Source organism: Bos grunniens, chromosome 1 (assembly GCF_055505025.1).
Source record: "Bos grunniens cultivar Pamir isolate PY7600 chromosome 1, Bosgru_T2T1.0, whole genome shotgun sequence".
Taxonomy (NCBI): Eukaryota; Metazoa; Chordata; class Mammalia; order Artiodactyla; family Bovidae; genus Bos; species Bos grunniens.
This window is the reverse complement of record NC_141165.1, coordinates 2,838,000-2,850,069: the sequence shown is the minus strand read 5'-3', so window position 1 is coordinate 2,850,069 and position 12,070 is coordinate 2,838,000. Positions and strand designations below refer to the sequence as shown.

Here is a 12,070-nt window from a genome sequence, read left to right as displayed (position 1 = left end):
ACATGGGTTTGAGCAAGCTCTGGGAGATGGTGAAGGACAGGGAGGCCTGGAGTGCTACAGTCCATGGGGTTGCAGAGTCAGAAAGGACTGAAAAACAGCAAATCAAGGGAGGAGCAACCAAGAAACCACCTGAGGCAAGATTAAAGGACCAGAGAAGCTCATCAAGATTAGGAGACCATCACCTGAGACCCTGCACACACCTTAGTCTTGTCAGCAATCCCGCCCTTGAATGATTGCTATGAAACTCCTCATCAAACCCTTCCCAATTGGGACACATTGTTTTTGAGGGCAGAAGCCCACTGTGTCCCCCTTTGCCTGACAACCCAGTGAAGCTATCTCTTTCTACTTTACCCAAAACTCTGCCTCCGAGATGCGATTTGACACCAATGCAGAGGCTGAGACTTTCGGCATCATGTAATTAACACACATGCAATTTCCTCACTCAGGGGATGGCATTCCAAATTGTGCAGAGGTGTAAATGATTATAAAAACGATCATTCCTTGCAGCAGACCATCATTTTTTACAATAGACTATAATTTTAGAAACTAGCATAACTTCCTAGTTAGTGGGCTTTCTAGTCCCCACATCAAACAGTTTTTTATGGGTGTTTTGTTTTGCCTCAGACTCCAATAAGACTCTGACATGGTACTGTTGTTGGCCTAGTTTTTATTTAAAACTTTGAGTTTTTATTTAAAACTCGTCACAGGTATTTTTGCATTGGTTTTTGACCTTTAAAAATTATACATTAAAATATTTCAAATGTTGATTACTGAGGGTTTTTTCATTAAAACAGAATTATATTTTCTCTTTAATTGAAGTATAGCTGATTTGCAATGTTGTATTAATTTCTGCTGTACAAAAAAAAATGCTGTTCAGCAAAGTGATTCAGTTACACATATAAGTATATTCTTTTTCATTATGATTTCTCATAGGATATTGAATTTAGTTTGCTGTGCTATACAGTAGGATCTTGTGTCTATTCATTCTATAGATAATAGTTTGCATTTGCTAACCCCAACTTCACAGTCCATCCTTCCCCCACTGATTACTGAGTTTTTTGATACACACTTAAATTTTACATGTGGGGCAAGTGCCTCTCTTACTTCACTCTCTTGTCGTCAAGGACCAAATTCACATGGCCTTCCCTCATGTCACCAAATGGATTCGAGATTTTCCTTGAATTCACGTACGAGACTTCTTTACCTTTCTTGCGACCTTACCTCCGGACTCATCTGTGTCCCTGTCTTACTACTCACCTTCCTCCTTCAGTTGTAAACCACTAGAGGCTAGAATACTGTTTTGATTGACCTTTGCATCCTTTCAACGTCTACTAAAGTACCTTGTACAATAAAGGTTTATTTAAGGAGTAGAATACTTTCTGTTTCCAATGGAAGGAGAAAGTAAAACACATTTTACAAGAATTTATGTCAGAATGGTTATAGGGTTGCTTTTTTTTTTTAAAGCAAGGATAACTTTTAGGCCATCTTGGAAATTTACTTACATTGAATGCCTTATTTTTTCATGATATAACTGAATTATTACTATATCACACTCAATTTCTATCCCCCTAGCAAACAAGACTAATAGTAGTTAGAAAGGTGGTCACCGAAAACAAGAGGGATTAAAAACCTAAATGTTTGCCCTTTTAGTTTGCAAAAAGGATAATCTACACACAGATACCCAGAAGTTGACTGTACAATTTATCTTTACGCAATTTGATGCAATATTGCCATAGGACATGACACAGTAATTTATTTCTAAAATGTATTTTCAGTATTCTCAGATCAAACTTTGTTTTCCTCTTGACATAATTGATTACTGCTTTCACTGGGATTTATTTTAAAGTAATTCTGAACTGAAAAACTGCAAGAAAAGTAGAAACTGCTCATGGCTCTATTAGGGCAGCGGTGTCCAGAATAGCATGGCAGAACGCTTTTTTTCTTTCTTGCTATTTGATTGTTCTATTTCTTTATTGCTGTAATCATTGGAGAAAGGACTCCAGGTCACACATCAGTCTTACGAATGAAGATGAAGGCGCACAGGTTGAAATACCCCGTCTTCCGCGGCAGGGATTGAGTACACGAAGCACAGAGGTTCGAGAGCGCTGTGAACGAATTGTGCCTTTTTGGATACTTCACTTCCGCTATAAAATCAAGTCCTCGGCTGCATTTCCCCACATGCATCAATGAGCTATTTTAAAAATATTTGTTTATTACATTTTTTATTTGGCTGTGCTGGGTCTTCCTTGCTGTGCATGGGCTTTCTCGAGCTGCGGCGAGCGGGGCTCCTCTCCGGTTGTGGCGTGTGGCCTTCTCCCTGCGGAGGCTTCTCTTGCTGTGAAGCGCCGGCTCTAGGCTCATGGGCTCAGTACTTGGGGCTCCCAGGCCCTAGAGCACAGACTCAGTGGTTGTGGCGCTCCGGCTTAGCTGCTCCGGGGGATGTGGGATCTTCTTGGCCCAGGGATCGAACCGGTGTGCCCCCCAACCCACCGCCCTGCCCCATTGCAAGGCAGACTCTTAACCACTGGACCACCAGGGAAGCCTCATCCATTAGCTATTCCTGTATAACAAGCAATCACAAATTGCAGTACCTTAAAGCAATAATAGTTTATTATTTCTTATAAATGTATAGATTGACAGGGAGCTTCTGCTGATCTGGAGCAGGCTCGGATGGTTTTGGGTAGGCACCCTCTTGGGTCTGTGGTCAACTGACCCCCCCAGGCATCCAGGACTGGCCACGATGGGTGGTTACACTGTTCTGTAGCAGGCAGCCCTGGGCTTGTTAACATGGTGGTGTGGTTCCAAGAGGGAGAGGGCAAGAGCATCAATCTCCCTTCAAGATCAGGCCCAACACCCTCACATTATTTTTCAGCTGCCGTCTATTGCCAAAGGGAGACATAGGCCCATCAGAGACTCTCTGGAATGAGCTGCAAAGGCACATCATATAAGGCAGGGATCCAAGGAGGGAATAATTGAGGTGGGCCCTTTTTATAATCAATCTACCATAGAGTGTGAGATGGTCTCTTTTCTTGGTCTTGAAAATATTTGAGATAGAGTTCAAAAAATATATACAGCTATACAAAATTGTTTAACATAATAAATAAAAATATAAGATTAGGTGTGGTTAGCAGAATTCTAAGATGGTCCCGAAGATTCCTGCCCTTTGGTACACATATCACTTCTAATCCTCTCCCTTTGATCTTGAGAAGGATCTGTGGATACAATGAGAGAGTCACTCCCCTGATTGTTAGATTCGACGGCAAAAGCGACAGCAGGGCCATTTCCCTGACTGTGTGACGTGATGTAAGGCTGTCCGTGCAGGGCCTCCCTGGTGGCTCAGTGGTAAAGGATCTGCCTGCCAATGCAGGAGACATGGGTTTGATCCCTGGTCTGGGAAGATCCCACATGTTGTGGAACAACTAAACCTGTGCGCTGCAACTATTGAGCCTGTGCACTAGAGCTGGGAGCTAACTCCTGAGCCCACGTGCCCGAGAGCCCGCGCTCCACAGTAAGAAAAGCCACCGCAGTGAGAAGCCTGAGCACCGTTAACTGGAGAGTAGCCTCCACTCCCCGCAACTAACAAGAGCCTGCGCAACAGCGGAGACCCAGCACAGCCTGTACATGTATATGTATATGTGTGTTCATTGGAAGAACTGATGCTGAAGCTGAGACTCCAATACTTTGGCCACCTGATACGAAGAGCTGACTCATTGGAAAAGACCCTGATGCTGGGAAAGAGGAGAAGGGGACAACAGAGGATGAGATGGTTGGGTGGCATCACTGACTCAATGGACATGGGTTTGGGTGGGCTCTGGGAGATGGTGATGGACAGGGAGGCCTGGCGTCCTGCAGTCCATGGGGTTGCAAAGAGTCGGACAAGACTGAGCGACTGAACTGAACTGATACATATACATATATGTATATATATAAATATATTTGATCTTGAGTTCCCAAAAGGAATGCAGTCCAGCTATCACCTACGTTGCAGTTTTGTGAGACCCTAAACAGAAGAAACAGCCAAGCTCTGCCTGACTCCTGACCCACAGAAACAGAGATAATAAATGCATGTTGTTTCAAGTCACCAAACTAATGGTAATTTGGTAAGCAGCAACAGAGAACTCATACATCAGGGGAATACCCAAATAAGATGTTAAGATGCAGACAAATGGATAATAAGAACCATATTTTGCAGATACTGCAGACAGGGGCTTTGGAGAGTTAGTAAGTTGAAATACAAATTTGATTCTGAGACTCTTGAAGGCCAAAATTACAGGGAAAAGACCATCTTTATTATTACATTCACTTTTGTGTGAAGCATGTGATTCCTTTTTCAGACTTAAAAGACATGAGTATCCCAATTGTGAATGCAATATTCACAATTCACAATTCATTCAACAATTCACAATGGTTACCAATCAACATCCACCCTGGGGTGGTAATATCAGAAGGCTGCAGCTGGTGTGCAGGATTTAGAGATATGTGAGGTATCAGGACAAAAGATGTTTCAACTTACGGGGTACTCCAGAGCTGTGGCTGGGTTACAAAGTCAGATGGGGTTGTCTAAAAAGCCCTGGTACAACAAAGGCCCGTCTAGTCAAGGCTATGGTTTTTCCTGTGGTCATGTATGGATGTGAGAGTTGGACTGTGAAGAAGGCTGAGTGCCGAAGAATTGATGCTTTTGAACTGTGGTGTTGGAGAAGACTCTTGAGAGTCCCTTGGACTGCAAGGAGATCCAACCAGTTCATTCTGAAGGAGATCAGCCCTTGGATTTCTTTGGAAGGAATGATGCTAGAGCTGAAACTCCAGTACTTTGGCCACCTCATGTTAAGAGCTGACTCATTGGAAATGACTCTGATGCTGGGAGGGATTGGGGGCAGGAGGAGAAGGGGACGCCAGAGGATGAGATGGCTGGATGGCATCACTGACTCGATGGACGTGAGTCTGAGTGAACTCCGGGAGTTGGTGATGGACAGGGAGGCCTGGTGTGCTGCGATTCATGGGGTCGCAAAGAATCAGACACGACTGAGTGACTGAACTGAACTGAACTGAACTGATTCAAGTAGGACAGTGGCAGATGAGATTGCTCCAAGACAGAAGCAACAGGTCCCCAAAGGAAAATCTCTCACATCTCGCAGGTTCAGCAGAGTGGGGGAGGGAACCAGCTCCAGTACCCCCTACCTCTGCCACCAGCCTTGCCATCCATTAAACCCAACTGGTGAGTCACTGATTGATTCGGGCTGGAGGGTAAGCTGGGGTGAAGAGGCAGCTAGAAGAATCTGTCAGTGATCTTGACCTGAGATGGACCTATTCTGCTCTAGCAATGTGGTGGTAGGGATGGAAGTGGGTGGTTTGGAGAGAAATTTAAGAGGTGTCAGATTATTGGATCACCAAGTGGGGGTATCCAGAGATGCAGAAGGAAAATTAAAAGAAGGAATTGTCATAGAAACCAAGGAAGAAATCATTCTAAAAGCGTGATCAACCACTTCAGATGCTGTAGGGAAGTAAGACTGGGACGTGTTCATCACGTGTGTCGGTTCAGAGGTGATTTGACATCTTTAGTGATGAAGGCGGAGAAAATGGGATCCAGAATCCAGGTGAGAGACTCACCTTGAATAGAAGGGAAAAGTTTCCTAGAAATGAGTGAGAAAAAGAGGGAAGGAAGGTGCTTTTTTATCCCTTCAGAGAAGAAGAGTAGGAAAAGGAATTTAATGTAGTTTAATGTAGTTCCAACCTAGATAGCATATTGAAAAGCAGAGACATTACTTTGCCAACAAAGGTCTGTTTAGTCAAGGCTATGGTTTTTCAGTGGTCATGTATGGATGTGAGAGTTGGACTGTGAAGAAAAGCTGAGTGCTGAAGAATTGATGCTTTTGAACTGTGGTGTTGGAGAAGACTCTTGAGAGTCCCTTGGACTGCAAGGAGATCCAACCAGTTCATTCTGAAGGAGATCAGCCCTTGGATTTCTTTGGAAGGACTCATGCTTAAGCTGAAACTCCAGTACTTTGGCCACCTCATGCGAAGAGTTGACTCATTGGAAAAGACTCTGATGCTGGGAGGGATTGGGGTCAGGAGGAAAAGGGGACGACAGAGGATGAGATGGCTGGGTGGCATCACCAACTTGATGGATGTGAGTTTGAGTGAACTCCGGGAGTTGGTGATGGACAGGGAGGCCTGGTGTGCTGTGATTCATGGGGTCGCAAAGAGTCGGACACAGCTGAGCGACTGAAATGAACTGAACTGAACTGAATGTAGTTCCTACTGTATTTTTTTCCCACTTTCTCTGTCAAGCAGGAAGAGAATTGCACTGACCGTGAGTGAGGACATTCCTTGGGCTGAACACTGCAAGTGAAAGTTAAAGTCGCTCAGTGTGTCCGACTCTTTGTGACCCCATGGGCTATACAGTCCATGGACTTCTCCAGGCCAGGATACTGGAGCGGGTAGCCTTTCCCTTCTGCATGGGATCTTCCCAACCCAGGGATCGAACCGGGGTCTCCTGCATTGCAGGCAGATTCTTTATCAGCTGAGCCACAAGGGAAGCCCAAGAATACTGGAGTGGGTAGCCTATCCCATCTCCAGCAGATCTTCCCAACCCAGGAATTGAACCCAGGTCTCCCACATTGCAGGCGGGTTCTTTACCAGTTGAGCCACCAGGGAAGCCCTGATAAGAGGCAGTTGTGGCCATTACAAGCAGAGGAATTTCTGGTCAATGGTAAGCAGCAACTGTGGGTGCAGAGCACGGTGTTTCCTGAGTCTCCCCCCACCATGAGCTGAGGACTGCTTTCAGGGCACTAGCGCCTGAGCCCTCTGACTGCCCTGTCTCTCTGGCAGAGCCTGCCCCACAGCCAGATGCAGTTATCAGAGTAGGGGTGTGGTGTCCTTCAAGCAGACTTTGGGGGCTGGAGGTGGATGCTGAGGAGGGCGGATGGGACCCTGATGTGTGTACTACAGCTTTATGGGCAGAGAAGTATCCAAGTCTGGAGACAAAGAGGAAAGGGTAAGTGAGAGTCCTGGCAGGGAGGTGTTTGATGCGGCGTGATGGACTGTGGGATTTAGCAAGAATACTGTAGCATGTTGCCATTTCCTACTAAGGGATCTTCACAACCCAGGGATTGAACCTGCATCTCCTGTGCTGCAGGTGGATCTTTATCTCTGAGTCACAGGGGAAGAACCTATATATAATGGAAAAGAATCTGAAAAAGGATAAGCATATGTTCTTACATGTGTCATATATAATGTATAACTGAATCACTTTGTTGTACACTTGAAACTAACACCACTGTAAATTAATTATACGTCAATAAAGCAAACAAAACAGTGAGATATCACTTCACACCACTGGACTAACCATTATCAGAAGAATTGAAATTAACAAGTGTTGACAAGGATGTGAAGAAATTGGAAGCTTTCGCACTGTTGGTGGGAGTGTGAAATGATGCAACAATTATGGAGAACAGTATGGAGGTCCTCTGAATATTAAAAAAGAACTACCACATGATCCAACAGTCCCACTTCCAGGTATATGCCCCAAAATACTAAAAGCAGGGTCTTAAAGAGACTTGCTATATACTCATGTACATAGATACATGATCCAACAGTCCCGCTTCCAGGTATATGCCCCAAAATACTAAAAGCAGGGTCTTGAAGAGACTTGCTATATACTCATGTACATAGATACATGATCCAACAGTCCCGCTTCCGGGTATATGCCCCAAAATACTAAAAGCAGGGTCTTAAAGAGACTTGCTCTATACTCATGTACATAGATAGCATCACTAGTCACAATAACCAAGAAATGGAAGAAACCCGATGTCCACTGATGAATGGATAAACAAAGTGTGGAACATTCATACAATGGAATAGTATCCAGCCCTAAAACTGAAAGATCCTGTCATATGTTACAACATGGATGAACCCTGAGGATATTATGCTATGTGATATAAGCCAGGCACAAAAAAGGCAAACATTGTATGATTCCATTTATATGAGGTATTTACAGCCATCAAATTCATAGAGACAACGAGAATGGCGGTTGCCAGGCCTGAGGGATTGGGAGTTATTGTTTAATGGGCTTAGTTTCACTTTTGCAAGATGAAAAAGTTCTGGAGACCTGTTGCACAGCAATGTGAATATATGTAACACTACTAAACTGTACGCTTAAAATGATTATAATGGTTAAAAAGAAAAAAGAGTGGGTTTTATATGTGATCTACATCTCATATACTATAATCTCAAAAAAGTTACATGAAAAAATTTTAAAGCAAGTTGCAAAGCTGTTTGTAAAATAAAAATGTGTATGTAGAACAGAAATAAAGTGTAAGCATCTATTGAAAATGTTAACAGTGGTTGGATTACATGTAAAAATCTATATTTTTCTGCACTTTCCAACTTCTCTTCTGGTGAAAACGTATTACCTTGATATATAGAAAACAAGGCACTTCCTCTGTCAAAACAAGAAAGGTGGTACCTGGGCTACAGTGTCTGTAGTCACAGGAGAGGGCAGTTCACTAACTTTTGCCTCCCGTGGGGATGAGGCCGACCCCTGTGCCTCTGGCTGGCTGGCTGATCCTAAGACAAAGCATCACTGCTGTCCTTGTCGAGTGAGAAACTGCCCTGAGTTTGGAGATAGTCCTCCTTCCTAATGGCTCTAATTGCTTTCTTAACATTTCAGAGGAAGGAAGCTTTTCTCTACTAGCTCCGTAGCACCAACAGTCTTTTCATTCAGATCATCAGCTAGGTGAGCTCTTTTCAATTTCATCTGAGTAGGCTGAAGGGATGGCTCTGCAAACGCTCCTTCTAAAATGTGCATCCTGACAAGTTCAGGACGATAGCGCTGGCTCTGAATCCCGTGCTTCAGAGGGTTTCAGTTCTGGCTCCTTTTGAGCTTTCTATCTGCTCGTGGAATGCCGCTGGCCTCTTCAGAGGTGATAGGACGCCCTAGTCCACTAGCTGCTTTCTCCAGCTCCTCTGTTGCAACTTCAGCTGAAGCATGATGTCCTTTCGTCCTAGGGGGCAGGTGCTGCCTGGAGAGTAAGGTGAGCCCCTGAAATTCATGTGCAACCGCTTTACTTTGAGGACGTGGAGCAAGATGGGCCAAAGGTCACACTTTATCTGCCGTGCCTAGTGCCCTGTGTGATCCGTTGTGTTCCAACCACCGGCAGCAAGGGATATGAGATACTTCTAAAATGTGGTCTGTTGAAGAGACTCAGTAGAAAAATCTCTAATTATGTTCCTGTCTTACATTCCCTTTCTGAGCACCTTTGCTGGGAACGTCCTAGGCTGCCCACGATCTCAGGAGACTTGCCATTTGCAGTCTTGACTGAGGTTAAAGAGTCCACTTCCAAGATGGCACCCTCGTGTGGCTGACAATTTGCCTTTTGATGCTGGCAGGAGTCCTCAGCTCTTTGCTACGTGGCCATGTGTTGAAGTAGAGAACAAAGGCAGGAAAAAGTCAGTTTGCCACAGTAAGAATAGGGGCTTCCATTTGGAGCATTTCATTTGAAGGTGCCTGCTGGACTACTGAATGTATGGATGTGAGAGTTGGACTGTGAAGAAGGCTGAGTGCCGAAGAATTGATGCTATTGAACTGTGGTGTTGGAGAAGACTCTTGAGAGTCCCTTGGACTGCAAGGAGATCCAACCAGTCCACCCTAAAGGAGATCAGTCCTGGGTGTTCATTGGAAGAAGGACTGATATTGAAGCTGAAACTCCAGTCCTTTGGCCACCTGATACGAAGAGCTGACTCATTTGAAAAGACCCTGATGCTGGGAAAGATTGAGGGCAGAAGGAGAAGGGGACAACAGAGGATGAGATGGTTGGGTAGCATCACTGACTCAATGGATATGGGTTTGGGTGGACTCTCAGAGTTGGTGATGGACAGGGAGGCCTGGCGTGCTGAGGTTCATGGGGTCACAAAGAGTCGGACACGACTGAGCAACTGAACTGAACTGAGCTGGACTACTTTAGACATTTCCAAAGGCCATTAGATATACCAGTCTGGTGAGCAGAGGGAAAGATAGGATGGAAATAAAGATTTAGTAGTCACCAGTAGATAGGTAGCAACTCAAACATGGGCGTGAATGAGACGGCTGGACGGGAAAGCCTCAGAGGAGGGAGTTTTGGAAGAGGCCGCAAGATGCTGTGATTATGGGAGAATCCATGGCCTCAATTTGAGAAAGTTGTCAAGGAGACCCTGGACCTGGAGGAGGGTCGCATTTCAGTCAGGGCGAGCAGCCCAGAGAACACTGAGTCTGGTAGGGGAAGCCAGGTGAGCTGGAGGAGGAGGAAGGGGGCAGTTGAAGCACATGAGGGATGAGAGAGCGTTTCTGAGGATGGCAGAGATGAAGGTCGTGGATGGAAACATCCCAAGGGGACAGAACCTGGCTTAACCATTTTTCTGTTGCCCGTTCTTAGCGTATCAGTGCCGGCTTGCTATAGGAGCTGGCTCTATAGTAGGTGGCTCTCCTGGATTTCAGGACATGGGTCTAACAGGCTGAAACTAGGAGAAACTGAAGACAGAGACTGATTTTCAGTATGGTGGAGTGCCACGCGATGTTGCTATTCTAGCTGACAGAAATGATATGCCCCCTGATCAGATTCTTAACTGACCCCAAATCAGATCCTCATGCCAGAATCCGTGCCACTTCCTGGGAAGCCACAGTAACACCTGAACGCAGGATCAGAACTCTCCCCCCAGCTTGCTTCCTTCAGTTCAGTTGCTCAGTCATGCCCGACTCTTTGTGACCCCACGAACTGCAGCATGCCAGGCCTCCCTGTCCATCACCAACTCCCAGAGTACACCCAAACCCATGTCCATTGAGTAAGTGATGCCACCTAACCAGCTCATCCTCTGTCGTCTCCTTCTCCTCGTGCCCCCAATCCCTCCCAGCATCAGGGTCTTTTCAAATGAGTCAGCTCTTCGCATCAGGTGGCCAAAGTATTGGAGTTTCAGCTTGAGCATCATTCCTTCCAATGAACACCCAGGACTGATCTCCTTTAGGATGGACTGGTTGGATCTCCTTGCAGTCCAAGGGACTCTCAAGAGTCTTCTCCAACACCACAGTTCAAAAGCATCAATTCTTCAGCACTCAGCTTTCTTCACAGTCCAACTCTCACATCCATACATGACCACTGGAAAAACCACAGCCTTGACTAGACGGACCTTTGTTGACAATGTCTCTGCTTTTTAATATGTTGTCTAGGTTGGTCATAACTTTCCTTCCAAGGAGTAAGCGTCTTTTAATTTCATGGCTGCAGTCACCATCTGCAGTGATTTTGGAGCCCAGAAAAATAAAGTCTGACACTGTTTCCACTGTTTCCTCATCTATTTGCCATCAAGTGATGGGACTGGATGCCATGATCTTTCTGAATGTTGAACTTTAAGCCAACGTTTTCACTCTCCTCTTTCAATTTCATCAAGAGGCTCTTTAGTTCCTCTTCACTTTCTGCCATAAGGGTGGTGTCATCTGCATATCTGAGGTTATTGATATTTCTCCCGGCAATCTTGATTCCAGCTTGTGCTTCCTCCAGCCCAGCATATGAGCTGACTCTTATTACCAGCCTGCAGAAATACATTCCCAGGCTTTGTTTTGTCTTGGAATTCTTGCATAAATGGTTGGGGCTAGCACGCTTTGAGGACTCTCAATCTCTGATGGAGTTAACAACCATGATGATTTGGAGGCTTAAATTATCTCCTGGTCGCACCACCAGCTACATCAGTTAGAGCCGGAACTAGGGTGAGGAGCTGTGTATGGGAGAACATAGCCTGGAGAGGTCCAGAACAAAAGCCAAACCCAGAGGATTAAAGTCCAGGGTCCGTGAACTTGAGTCTTCAAATCCAGGCTTTCAGTCAGAAGAGATGAAAAACAATAAGTGATAATAACCAAAATCAACATTTTTGAGAGCTCACCCTGTGCCAGAACCTGTGCTAAGCTTATTCTATGGATCCTGTTTTATTTTCATAGGAATGTTCTGAGGCAGGTCTTACTGTCATCCAAACCCTATGGATAAGAAGACTGAGGCTTGGGGCGTTTAAGTAACAGATTCATGATTATGCAGCTGGGAAAGAGCAGAGT

The 12,070-nt window shown here is 45.1% G+C and overlaps 1 pseudogene; it reads right to left on the bottom strand.

The window, feature by feature from the left end:
- Window positions 1-12,070, bottom strand: part of LOC147378849 (uncharacterized) — a 60,310-nt pseudogene that overhangs the window by 8,139 nt on the left and 40,101 nt on the right.